Below are 12,533 nucleotides of genomic sequence, written 5' to 3' on the forward strand. Positions count from 1 at the left end.
CTGATCCTGCTTGATCCCTGACTCTGATTGAACTCCGCCTGTCCTGACCTCTGCTATTCCTGACCACTCTCCAGTCTGCTCCTTTGGTACCTTGTCCGCCTGATTGTTCCTGACCCGATGATGTGGATTACTTTCTGGAGCGTTATTCTGCATGTTCACAGCAGGTACTAAGTGACTGTATAAACGCAGTGCAGTCTTTGACCAGACAGGCTTTGTGTAAGCTGAGCTTTGTTCAACCCATACTGTAGACATGGTCAGACTTGTTGCACCCAGCCTCAGTCAGCTTGCAACGTCATTCCTCTGCTCAAGGCACTCTTCCGGCATCCCCAACAGCACCCCCAGTGACGGCCCAGTGTACTCTGCTAACTACCACATATCAGTCCCCTGCTCCCACTCGCTGCACCTATCCTTTCTTTAACCCTGTAAAGAAGTCCTCTGTAGCAACTGCGCCCTCCTTTGTTCCATCTCCCAGCTCTTCTCTGCGTACAGCTGCTCTATCCACTTACAAACCTGCGCTTACTTCCTGTGCTCCAGTAACTAAAACCAGGAAAAAGCGAAAATTCTTTCCAACCAGTACCATCCTGCCAGTATCCAAACCGGTCAGCCTGCCGTCTGAGAACCTGCCTTCCGTGGTTCAGCCTGGTGCCCCGGCACCCGCAATTCAGCCTGATACCCTGATTCTTGACGACCCGATGCCTGCTGTCTTGCCAGATGACCCGGTGCCCGCTGTTTTGCCAGATGACCCGGTGCCCGCAGTTTTGCCAGATGACTCGGTGCCCTCTGTCTTGCCAGATGACTAGGTGCCTGCTGTCGAGGTTGACGACCCGATGCCCGCTGTCTTGCCAGATGACTCGGCGCCCGCTGTCTTGCCAGATGACTCGGTGCCCGCAGTCTTGCCAGATGACTCGGTACCCGCTGTCTTGCCAGATGACTCGGTGCCCGCTGTCGAGCTTAAAGACCCGATGCCCGCTGTTTTGCCAGATGACTCGGTGCCCGCGGTCTTGCCAGATGACTCGGCGCCCGCTGTCTTGCCAGATGACTCGGTGCCTGCAGTCTTGCCAGATGACTCTGTGCCCGCTGTCTTGCTTGAGAACCCGATGCCTGCTGTCTTGCCAGATGACCCGGCACCAGCTGTCTTGCCAGATGACTCGGTGCCCGCTGTCTTGCTTGATGACCCGATGCCCGCTGTCTTACCAGATGACCCGTTGCCCGCTGTTTTGCTAGATGACTCGGCACCCGCAGTCTTGCCAGATGACTCGGTGCCCGCTGTCTTGCTTGACGACCCGATGCCTGCTGTCTTGCCAGATGACCCGGTGCCCGCTGTTTTGCCAGATGACTCGGTGCCCGCTGTCTTGCCAGATGACTCGGTGCCCACTGTCGAGCTTAAAGACCTGATGCCCGCTGTTTTGCCAGATGACTCGGTGCCCGCAGTCTTGCCAGATGACTTGGTGCCTGCTGTCTTGCCAGATGACTTGGTGCCAGCTGTCTTGCTTGACGACCCGAAGCCCGCTGTTTTGCCAGATGACTCGGTGCCTGCTGTCGAGCTTGACGAACCGATGCCCGCTGTTTTGCCAGATGACTCGGTGCCCGCTGTCTTGCCAGTAGACTCGGTGCCCACTGTCGAGCTTAAAGACCTGATGCCCGCTGTTTTGCCAGATGACTCGGTGCCCGCTGTTTTGCCAGATGACTCGGTGCCCGCGGTCTTGCCAGATGACTCGGTGCCTGCTGTCTTGCCAGATGACTCGGTGCCCGCTGTCCAGCTTGATGACCCGATGCCCGCTCTTTTGCCAGATGACTCGGTGCCCGCTGTTTTGCCAGATGACTCGGTGCCTGCTGCTCCGCCTGGTGGCCCAGTGCCCGCTGCTCCACCTGGTGGCCCGGTGCCCGCTGCTCCGCCTGGTGATCCGGCGTCCAGCCTGATGTGCCTCCGTCCGGTGCCCAGCCTGATGTGCCTCTGTCCGGTGCCCAGCCTGATGTGCCTCTGTCCCGTGTCCAGCCTGATGTGCCTCTCTCCGGTGTCCAGCCTGATGTGCCTCTGTCCGGTGCCCAGCCTGATGTGCCTCTGTCTGGTGTCCAGCCTGATGTGCCTCTGTCCGGTGCCCAGTCTGATGTGCCTCTGTCCGGTGGCCAGCCTGATGTGCCTCTGTCCGGTGCTCAGCCTGATGTACCAGTCCTTGATATCCCGCCAATTACCGGATCCGGGCGGTGGAACATTTTGCCCATTTAGGACGGTTTGGAGCTTCCTGAGGCCGCTCCTTAAGGGGGGGGGTACTGTCAGGAATGGACTCGCCAATAGTGGTGGGACTCACCTGCCTTGTGGGTTGCAGTACCAGGACTGGCCAGCGGGTGCTCTCAGCAACCAGAGGCTCACTCCTGCAGTCAGCCAAAACACCTGAGGCTGATTGCAGGAGGTGCATATAAGGAATGGCCAGACTTGCAATCAGGGCCTTGGTGTATGTTTCCCAAGAGCCCCTGTACCTGCATCCTGTCTGCTTCCTGTCTGATCCTGCTTGATCCCTGACTCTGATTGAACTCCGCCTGTCCTGACCTCTGCTATTCCTGACCACTCTCCAGTCTGCTCCTTTGGTACATTGGCCGCCTGATTGTTCCTGACCCGGCCCGTCTGACTACGCTCTGCCTGCTCCTTTGTACCTTGCCTGCCCATTTGCTACCGACCCGGCCTGCCTGACTACGCTTAGTATTGTTCTTTTGTTATCTGTTGGGGGTTTTGGTTTGGTTTGTTTGCACTGTGTTTATGTTTAGTCTTGCACTGCGTTTATGTATTGTTTAGTCTTAAATAAATTATATTGTTTATACTATATCTGAAGCCTGCGTTTCCCTGTGTCAGTCCACACACCTCTGGTCATACCTGGAGCCCTGGCAGATACATTTGGCCAGTCTATTGGCAGCATTTTTGTGACTATTTCATAGTCAGAGTTCAATAAGGCTATGGGGCAGTAATTATCTGGAGAGAATGGTCCTTGTCCGGCTTTGGGATCACAGAGTGTGTAAAATCATTGTGCAGTTGGGATCCCTGCAGGAGAGCCTGAAACTGGTTAAAAAGATAGGGGGCGAGGATGCTAATAAAGGATTTAGAATATGAGTAGAGAAGACCATCCAGTCCTGGAGACTTGTGAGTGGGAAGATTCTTAACAACATCTAGGAGTTCCTCTATGGAGACCCCCGCGCTCAATGCAGTAACATCAGAGACCGACAGACGTAAACGCAAGGAGTAAAAAAATATATCAAAAGTAGCCTATCTCTTCAGGGAAGCCTACCCCGCCCTCAGCTAATACTGAACTCCTCTACTCTTTTTAACCACTCCATCCCCCAAAGCTATTTCTTCCTGTACCACTATCCCCTCCTTCCTAGATTGTAAGCTCCAAGGAGCAGGCCCCTCGAACCCCTCTTGTATTGAATCATATTGTTACTGTACTGTCTCATTTACTGTCTCCCACCATAATGTAAAGCGCTGAGCAAACTGTCAGCGCTATATAAATCTTGAATAACAATAATATGGAAGGGAGGATGGATCTCAGGAGCAAGACAATTGTAAAGTTTCTCATAATATTCCCCAAATGTTATAGCCATGACATGCAGGTTATATGTGGGTACACCATCAGGCCGGTAAATGTACAACTTTGCATAAAAATCCTTCCTCATTTTCCAAAAATTTATGGCAAAAGAATAAAGTCTTCAAAAGACCCACCATGCCTCTTAGAAAATAACTTGAGGTGTTGACTTTCAAAAATGATATCATTTTGTGGTTGTTTCTTCTGGGTCTCCAAAAATAAGATAGGCAGTGTGGAAATTAGATATGTAACTTGCGTATAATCTATGCTTCTTGAAAGCCCATAAGTGCTCCTTGGATTTTGGGCCCTTCTATGCATCTAGGCTGTGAAAAAAAAACACATATGTGGTATCGCTGTACTCGGGAAACATAGCAGAATTTGTTTTGGGGTTAGAAGTATGCCTGTGATGTGTTTGAGACATATCCTGTTAAAATGATAACTGTATGAAAAAAATTAATTTCTTAATTTTCCAAAAATTGTGGCAAAGAATTATAACTTTAACAAACTCACTATGCCCGTGCCTCTAACTAAATAGCTTGGATGTCTACTTTCTAAAAAAAGAGGTTATTTGGGAGTATTTGTACTGTCCTGGCATATTAGGGCTTCAAGAAATGAGATAGTACATCAGTAATAGTCAATTTTCAAATATATATATACCATAGTTTTATAGACTATATAATTTTCACTCAAGTAATATACACTTATCTGGGTTATTTTTACCAAAGAAATGTAGTAGAATACATTTTGACCCAAATTTATGAAGAAAGATTATTTATTTGCAAACATTTATAACAGGAACGGAGAAAAGCATGTTTTTTTTTTTAAATGTTCAGCATTTTTTTCATATATATAGCAAAAAATTAAAAACCCAGTAATGATTAAAAATACCACCAAAAGAAATCTATATCTGTCATAAAATATCATAAACATTTTTGTTGGGTACAGTGTTCCTTGACTGAGTAATAGTCATTCAAATTGTTACAGCGCTGAAAACATAGCGACTTGCCACCCCACTACAGTACAATTACTGCGGCAGGGCAGGACATGCAGGCTCAGTCAGGTATAAATATATATATATATATATATATATGAGATTGAGCCTGCCCTGGTTTAGGAGTGTACTGCATCCCCGCTGGACACAGAATCACTGTTACCGGTAACTGGTTATTATGTGATTGCTATGATTGGTCACAGCAATCGCATAATAATAACATGGAAAACAACCTGTTATGAATAGCGTTCCATTTATGAACAGCTTGCTTATTGTTGTGATTTGTGCTTGGCCCACAGCAATCACATGATACCTGGTTACCTGTACCATATGATTAGCTTAGCCAATCACAGATCACAATCAAAAGTGAGCTGTTCATGAATGGGAAATCCATTTATGACCGCTGTAGCAGAATACATTTTTGCTTAAATTTATAAAGAAATTAGATATTTTAATTTTTTCACTGGATGTATTTTATAATAGAAAATAGAAAATATCTATTGTTTCCAACATTTGATGTCTTTTTACATTCATATATTAAATAATTAAAAAAAAAACAGTAGTGACCAAAAACCACCAAAAGAAAGTTCTATTTGGTGAAACAAAATTGATAACATTTTCATTTGGGTACAATGTTGCATGGCCACGCAATTGCTGGTTAAAGTAGTGCAAACACCAAAAAATGGTCTTGTCGTGAAAGGGGTAAAACCTTCTAGAGCTCAAGTAATTAAAAATGTCCTGGGCAGGAAGGAGGTGAAACTGTCCAGTACTGAGGAGGTTACAGGCAGATTTGTTTAGAGGGGCTAGGGAGGAAGTGTTCATTTTGTTAATGGTACAGTTGATCCTTCGACAATGTTATCTGGATATGTAATTAACACACTATTTTTCTTTTTCATAGCTCAGTCATTATCTGAAGAATGTTTATTTTAAGACCCTCGGTGGAGAGGAGGTGTATTTTAATGAAGATGGGAGTTTTCCTGTAAAGTTTGATGTTTTAAACTTTGTGGCATGGCCAAACAAGACAAGGCAAACAAAGATGGTTGGATTTTATAAGCAAAAAGATGAAAACTATGAACTGAACATTAATAACAATGCAATCGAGTGGAATCCACATTTCGTTAAGGTATACAACCTAGAAGCAGCATCCTCTTAAATAGGGATGGGTTTCGAATCTACTGCCACCATGGTGTTGAGGCTAATTCAAAGGTTTGAGATTTAGATTTGTGGCCCCAGAAATGTATGTGCAGATTCACCCATGACTAGTGCACAAGAGATAGGCTAGTCAAGACCCCCTACACCACCATCTCACTCTCTCACATGCCCCCCCTTTAACCTATCATTAAAGAAAAAACATAACACCGATTGGCGTAAAATGGCCAACACAGAATTTTATTAACACTTCAAATTCAACACAAAACATTCCTTAAAACAGAAACACATAGGAGAAGTTGTTGGTCTTCGAAGGCACCAAACCAGAACCGATATCCACCTGCGGAACCAATACTATAACTAGGTCTCCAGCCACAACGCACCGGTTCGGAGACAATACATACCATCCGCAGTGTAGAACCACCACCTTCCAGTTAAACCTTGGTTAACTGGATTGCCCCCGGTCAGACCATACTGCCGATGGGTCCCAAACCATTATCTTTAGCTTCAAACTACGTGCTGCCTCCAGAGACCAACAACCGCTCCCCTGAAACCTGAACAAACCCCCCCTGGGGAGTGAGAAAACAACCCCAAGGGAGGGTGGGAGGGAAGCTCGCTCTCTGCTGTCTCTTCCTGAACTGCTAGATGACCTTCCCCCATCCACACCCAAAGTTGTTGCAGACCCCACCTTACACCCCCCCAGTTACCAATGAGGCACTTGGCCATATACTAAAATCCACCTCTTCCTTTTTCTTTAACCCTTTCCTGTCTTTTTAACCCCCTCTTAGCCTCGTCATGTCTGCCCTGCGCTATTTTCTTTTCTTTTGTTACGGGCATCTCTTGACTAGTGCACAAGAGATAGGTTAGTCAAGACCCCCTGTGAGATGGGGAAACAGCTTTCATTGTTTGAACACCGATTGAAGTAAATTAAAAACGTTCTGACTGACATTCTGCAGTTTAGCCACAAGATGTTACTGTTTTTTCTAACACGGCCTCAGACTGCATACAGATTTCTATATTCATGAAGGGGTGGGGTTTTACACTTGGAGAGTGAAACAGGAAAAAGAGAGGAGAGCAGCCATGCTTGAGAAAGAGAAGGGGGCTGAGTGATCTGAGAATCTGATGCCATCCAGATGTAAGGACAGCCCTCCGTAATCCGAAATTCAGTTGCGTGAAGCTGATGAGATTGCTGCCAGAAAGCTGATGAGATTTCTGCCAAGAAGCTGATGAGAGCAGAGGAACAACGCAGCATACACTGCAACATCTCAGGCCTGTTGAAGAGACACTTGTTCTGTTCAGAGTCACCAGCGGATGCAAAGCAGACCTGGGTCGGTAAGATCGTGCACGCACCTCATTTCAGTGTTGGCACATATAGGACTGAGACAGGCCTATAGTTAGTTAGTTAGGGTCTCTGTTTGTGTCAGGCCACAAGTGTTGTTACTGATCATTGGAAGGACTCCACAACTTAAAGTGACATTTCACATTGGAGAGCTGATATCCTACAAACTCAAGCCAGACTGGCATTTTGCTCAGAAGGAATACTCAGGCACGTGCTATACAACCAGTTATAGGAGGGGGAATACTGTAGATTTGTGTAAGATTGTAAGCTGTTGTGCTGCACCGCAGGTTAGCCCATACCGTACACCCATACACTGATTCTTGTTCTTTTAGGGTAATAACAGGTAAGGTGTGGCAGCTTAGTTGTGCCCGCCAGTAGGTAAATTACTACACTTTCTACCTTCATCCATCAGAAGGCGCCGTGCTGTGCAGCACAGGGGTCTCAGCCTTTGGGCTGAGTGTATGTAAATTTATGGTATATTCTAGCATTTGTGGTTTTGTTTATTTGCCACATCTAAGTAAAATTCTGTTGTGACAAAAGCTGTTGTTGGGGTTGCTTTCCTCGTTCGCGACTTCACTGTATCCTGGGGGGAGCCCACCCCGGTACACGGCTTACAACTTGACGTAGTCAACAGGATACAGTGACCGTTATGGACGGGAATGCGGCTGGAGATCTTCCCCCGGCGCCAATGGCACTGGTCCAGGACCCAGCTCAGGGTGCGCCAGTGCAGGACCAAGTTGTCCCAACACCACTGATACAGCTTGCCCCCGCCCGTACCAGTAGGATACATTCCCATGGGGGCACTGTTGAGTCACCTGCCAAAATTTGACGGTAAAAATATGACGTTGCAGGACTGGACTGAAAGAGTGCGAAGTGCGGTTAGGATGTGCAACCTGACGTCCGAGCTGCGGGCAGAGGTTGCATTGGGGGATCTAGAGGGTGACGTCAGACGGACAGTAATGGTAAGGCCCGAATCTGAGAGAGACACCCTAGAGAAAATATTCTCCCTGCTGGAGAGAGCCCAAGGGGGCGTGCTAAAGTAGTGGAGCTGCGGAGCCACTTCTTCAACCGACCACAGCGAGAGGGCGAGACCCTGATGCAGTACTCCAATGCCGTACAGGAGACGCTAAATGAAATACAGCGGCGAGATCCAGAGGCCATGGGAGCTTTCCAGGAGGTGGACTGGTACGAGACCAGTTCATAGCGGGGCTCTCCAACAAGTTCTTACAGGACAAATTGCAAGAGATGACCCGGACGGGCCCCAACATGACATTCTACAGCATCTACTTAGCCGCCGTGGAGAGAGAGGAAGAGTACATACCTGTGGCGGTGAGAATAGTGTGTAGTACCCATGCTACAAGAGGTCAGTCTGCATCTGAAGACTCAGAATCCTTAAAGGATGTGGTCCAGGCCCTGCGGACAGAATTAAGAGAACTTCGGCTGGAAGTGTCCCAGATGAAGGCAGAATCTCCCCGTTCTCCGGAAATGACCTCAGCACCTCGCACCACTCCACTCAGGATAACTCAGCTGCGGGGGCACGTCAAAAGGGGACCCCTCTGTTGGGCTTGTTGACAGTACGGCCACATGACTAGAGAGTGCCCAGAACAGATGAAGGCCGAGCCGACGTTAATATTCCGACCGCCGCAGTAGCTGGGCGTCCTGCGGCGGTACACCAGAAGCTAAGCCCTAAGTATGAGGAACATGACCTGTATGCCAGCAGCCCCTTTATGGAAGCTGAGTTGGAAGGCCAGAAGGTATGCTGCCTAGTTGATACAGGGTCGGAATGCACCCTTATGCCTTTGGAGTTCTTCGAAAGACACTTTGGACATATGATGGAGCCGGAAGATGGGAGTGTCATCAAGCTGATGGCTGCCAATAACAGAGAGATGGACGTCCGAGGAATAGTCTGGATGCGGGTCCGGCTGTGTGGGCAAGACGTCGGCAAGAAGGGGGTCGTGCTGGTGGATCATTCGTTCAGGAGAGGGATGGACGTGACACTAGGTATGAACGTGCTGAGGGACCCAGACCACCAACTCTATGCCAAAGAAGGGCCGAGGTATTGGCAACGGGCTACAACACACCGGCCAACCCAGAAGGTTCTACAGCAGATGGTGAGGAGCTGTAGTCTGCAAAAGGGCGACATGTCCGGTCGGCCCATTGGACACGTGAGGAGGCTCTAACCATTGGCACCCAAACAAAAACACCAGATTTCAATATTACAGATTTGAAAAAGTGGAAAATGTGGGGGTGTACCTACGTTTTACAAATGACAAATCTGCATTTTCATTAATACAGATCATAAAATTTAATACACATGTAAATGTTGCATGTTAAATGTTGAAGTATATCACCTTTATCTGTAGGTACTCTTTGAATAAAGTGCTAATGATTGTCTGTCCAAATACCTGTATGTTGAAACAGTCAACAATTTGAGGTGTACAAAAAGTGAAAAGGCAAACTAATGCTGCCCATACATTATACAATTTTCTTATTCAATTTTCTTTATATTACCTTCAGCTATGTAGTGCAAGGGCCTGCCTGACTGCATGAACATTGAAAGTGTTTAGGTTTGGTAAATCTAAAGGAGAATTGTACAAGAAAATTGTATAATGTTGGCCATTGTTACTCACAAACCCCTGCCCACCCCCCAGCTCTTTCAATAATTATTTTCTGCTGCTAACACCAGCCACTGGACATTTGAAAAAATCAACAAGCGGTCATTGGCTAGTGCTGGCACATGAATGTGCAGACTCAAATTCTGTGTTTGAAGAAAGATCCTTTTATTTTTGCAATTATACTGATGTATATACAGTCAAAGCACACATTTCAGTTGATATTATTTTTGTGTGGTTAATCAATAACTCTTGAGATGCATATATAAAGTCCTGGTATAGACTTTTATTGTTTCCAATTTTTTTTTTTTTCACATACCCAGAATGCTATATTGGGTAGCATTGGTGGTGAAAGATTCACAATGAAGGACCTAAGTTCATCAAGGACCAATGGGTGGGGAGGGTGTGGTGACTTAATTCATATTTTCAATTTTTTGTGAAAAGGTGAACTAATCCTTCATTTTTCATGACTATATAATTTTTAAGAAAAATTTAAAAAAAAGTAAAAAGGACTGCTGGCTCTATGCACCATAAACACGGAAGGGTTCCCAATAATAACCAGTTGGCGACCGGCCTGTAGCAGCTTTACTGCTACAGGGCGGCTACTGTGCGCAGAACTATATATATATATATATATATATATATATATATATAATTATTATTATACAGGATTTATATAGCGTCAACAGTTTGCTCAGCGCTTTACAATATATATATATATATATATATATATATATATATATAAATAATACACATGCGTGATTCTGCACTTCCTGGTGGGGGTTCTGCTGTGACTAGAAGCCGATCATCGGGTGCTGGCCAATAGATGACCACCTGCACCCTCTGATTGGCAAGGAGAAAGACAGAACACAGCAGCGATCTGCTGGGTTTTTTTCAGGGAATAAAATCCAGCACATCCCTTGCTAAAAACACCACAAACTACACATGTAAACACTGGCTAGGCACACAGTTAACCCAAGGGCGGACTGACAACTCATGGGGCCCCCGGGCAAAAGGGGATCATGGGGCCCCTGTGTCCCCTGCATCTCATGGGGCCCCCTACAGACCCCGGGCCCTCGGGCAGTGCCCGAGTTTCCAAATGGTCAGTCCGCCCCTGAGTTAACCATTTGATTGCCCTAGATGTTTAACCCCTTCCCAGCCAGTGTCATTAGTGTATATTTTTAGCACTAATCACTGTTTTAGTGTCACTGGTTCCCACAAAGTGTCAGTTAGTGTCAGATTGCCCACCTCAATTTTGCAGTCCCGCTATAAGTCTCTGATCGCCACCATTAATGGTATTAAAAAAAATAAAAATTATAGTATACACCGTATCTTTTATGCAAACCAATCAATGTACGTTTATTGGGATTTTTTTACCAAAAATATGTAGCAGAATATATATTGGGATACATTTATAAAAAAATTTATTGGATATGTTTTATAGCAGAAATTACAAAAAAAAAGCTTTTTCAAAATTGTCGGCCTTATTTTTGTTTATAGTGCAAAAAATAAAAGACCCCGTAGTGTGCGTTACAGTGATGTTCCCAAAAAACAGCCTCTGCTGGAGCTGTTGCAGCACACTGTATAATCACGCTGTACTGGCCCAATGAAAGGGATCATTGGGAAATGCTACGGCAGTAGACAGTGCCCTTGCTCTGTCCCTACTCACCAGGAACCTTTCCCTGTGCTAAGCATTGTCTCTAACCAGTGGATTCCTTTCCCTAACTTACCACTCGCTAGAAGTTCACCCAAATGACATAGGATTCCCTTTTTAAAGGCTTCCTTGATAAGATGGCTGCCTGATCTCTGGCAAGAATTTGGCATCATATCGAACACCTACCTTCCCAGAGAGGACTGAGTTCACTTTTCCCCTGTAGAGTTGGTACAGTGCCACCTATAGGACAACAGACTACCTGCACCTCCTACATCCCTATCTATTCCAACACACATTAACCCCTTGACGCCGGGCACACGCAATATGCGGCCTCTTGGCATTTAGGCTTTGACACCAGTGGCCACATATTTGCATGCAATTAGAAAATACATATGTGCTGAGAGCGCATGTCCTGTGCGATCCCAGCACATATGTCCATGACTCACAGAAAGGTCCCGATCTCTCCTTTCGCTCGGGATATTTTCCAACCATGTGACCTCCGTGATGGCGAATCACAGCGGTCAGATGAACCTAAAACCCCGCCCTCCTCCTGGTTTCTGAAACTCTTAAAGGGTCAGGAGGTTAAAGTGTTGATAAAACCCAGGACCCTGCATTCACTATATCTGGTCTCCAAGGACCCTGTGTTCACTATATCTGGTCTCCAAGGACCCTGTGTTCACTATATCCGTTCTCCCTGGACCCTGCATTCACTATATCCGCTCTCCACGGACCCCGCATTCACTATATATCCAGTCTCCCCGGACCCTGCATTCACTATATCTGGTCTCTCCGGACCCTGCACTCACTATATCCGGTCTCCCCAGACCCCGCATTCACTATATCCGGTCTCCCCGGACCCTGCATTCACTATATATGGTCTCCCCGGACCCTGCATTCACTATATATGGTCTCCCACAGTACACAGAACATGGAAGTGCAATTATTTTGTAAATATAAACTGCTAAATATCTTTTCTCATCAGCAGTTAGAGCAGTCTTGTGACTTCAGCAGAGCACATCTTAAAGCTTGTAGGAGTTTTCTTTCTGCTCTAGGAGGATGCAAAACCCCTGGCCCCCTGTCTGGACAGTGCTGATTGGCCCTGAGCTGATCACATGCACTCTCCCAAAAAAAAAAAATCCTTTCTAGCAATACACACCAAGCTGAGCATGTGCATGTGGCTACGGGTTCAGTCTGTCTTATCAGGTGGACATTTGAG

The sequence above is a fragment of the Staurois parvus genome, unplaced genomic scaffold (assembly GCF_062004578.1).
Source record: "Staurois parvus isolate SC_StPar_1 unplaced genomic scaffold, SC_StPar_1.0 ptg001043l, whole genome shotgun sequence".
In the NCBI taxonomy this organism is placed as follows: domain Eukaryota; kingdom Metazoa; phylum Chordata; class Amphibia; order Anura; family Ranidae; genus Staurois; species Staurois parvus.